Below are 1,645 nucleotides of genomic sequence, written 5' to 3'. Positions count from 1 at the left end.
GCTGGACCAGTTCTCCTGTTCCACCATCAGGATGTGGTTCAGCATGGTCCTGCTGGACCAGTTCTCCTGTTCCACCATCGGGATGTGGTCCAGCATGGTGGAACCTGCAAGGTCTTCCCTGAAAGAGATGTTGTCTGGATGGGAGCAGATGTTTCAGCATTGATGGAGCTTCCCAGATGTGGAAGCTGCCCACGCCATCGGCACTAATGCAACCCCATCCCATCAGAGATGCAGGCTGATAACAAGCTGGATGAATGCCCCCTGCGCACAGAGATTCCTTCTGATATTAAACACTGTAGATGGTGGATATTCAGAGTCTGAGGAGCATTTTTGTTAAATTGCTCCACAACTTTCAGACCCAGTTTGTCTCAGACTAGTGAAGCTCTGTCTATCTTTCCATCTGAGAGACTCTGCCTCTCTGAAGTGCTCCTTTTATACCCCCTCATATTACTAACCTGTTCCCAGTTAACCAGACTAGTTGTCAGATGCTCCTCCAGTCGTTTTGGCTTTGTACCAGTTACTTTTCCAGCCTTTTGTTGCTCCTGTTGCAGTTTTTACAGATGTGTTGCTGCATCAGATTCAGTCAGCTCGTATTTTCCATCAAACTGAAAACCAAAAACCCTTCGTTCCTTCCGTCATATTTTGTTTTCAGACATTTTTCTATTTTATTCATCAGATTATCAGAAAATGCTGTGATGGAATTTTTCATAGCATTAGATTTATAAGTGAAACAGTCACACAAGCGAATCCACTCCTCCGCTCTGACACAGAAAGACGAGTTTTTATGAGCACCACCTCCAACGAAGCGCTGCAAACGATGCTTCCTGGTCCGTAACGACAAAAAGAGGAACAGAAAGCTGGACCGCCTTCAGATGAGACCAGTAGGGTCAAAACCATTAAAGGGATCCATCTTTTCTGGTCACAACTCAGACAATCAGCTGCCTCCAGTCGTCTGCAGGTAGCGGCGGTATGTCCCACCGCATGCCTCGCATATCGTGTCTTATATGAAGTATTAATAAGAAGCAATAACTTTATATTTGTGAAGAAATGTCTCTATATTTGATATGAATCTAAAAATTAATGAAGACAATGATCACCTTTGTGCCATGTTTTGCTTTTGTTGTTGTTTTAAAAATAAACAGATGTTAATCTTTATTGCATGAAAATTATGAAGTGTTTTTATTCCAGGATGTCCCACAGTGTCTGTCCTCTGCCTGCAAAGCACAACGTCCCCGTCGCTAACAGTGTTACTGCGCCAGGCAGCTCCGTAGCAGGGAACGCCTTCTACACCCATCATCATCATTGTTATTATTATTATTATTATTATTATTATTATTATTGTGAATATGGTTTATATTGTTTGTATATTCTTTGGAGCCGGTGTGGATTTTGGTTATAAATCCAAATTTTGTATGTGTCCAATAAACATCTTATAAAAGAAAAGAAAGACTTCATGTTCTGCTTTCTAGTAACGCGTCGTCGTCTTTCTCCGCCAGAACATAATCTCACCTTTGAGGAGCCTGCAGCTGGATTCCCATTTATTCACGATGACACGGTGGGAACTCATTCTGGGTCGCTGAACCAAAACACTTCCAGAGGCAACAATAATCCATAGATCAGACAGGGGAATGATTATACATGGAGA

At 42.5% G+C, this 1,645-nt stretch overlaps 1 protein-coding gene across 1 annotated transcript in view; it reads left to right on the top strand.

Moving 5' to 3' along the window:
- reck (reversion-inducing-cysteine-rich protein with kazal motifs) overlaps positions 1–1,435 on the top strand; it is a 74,292-nt gene extending 72,857 nt beyond the window's left edge. Inside the window, exon 21 of the mRNA XM_079259448.1 lies at positions 1–1,435. This exon is cut by the window's left edge and continues 1,223 nt beyond it. The gene's annotated coding sequence lies outside the window, so the exon portion shown is untranslated.
- The last annotated feature ends 210 nt before the right edge of the window (positions 1,436–1,645 follow it).

This window comes from Telmatherina bonti, assembly GCF_933228915.1.
Source record: "Telmatherina bonti genome assembly, chromosome: 20".
Taxonomy (NCBI): Eukaryota; Metazoa; Chordata; class Actinopteri; order Atheriniformes; family Telmatherinidae; genus Telmatherina; species Telmatherina bonti.
This window is presented reverse-complemented; position numbering and strand designations above follow the sequence as displayed.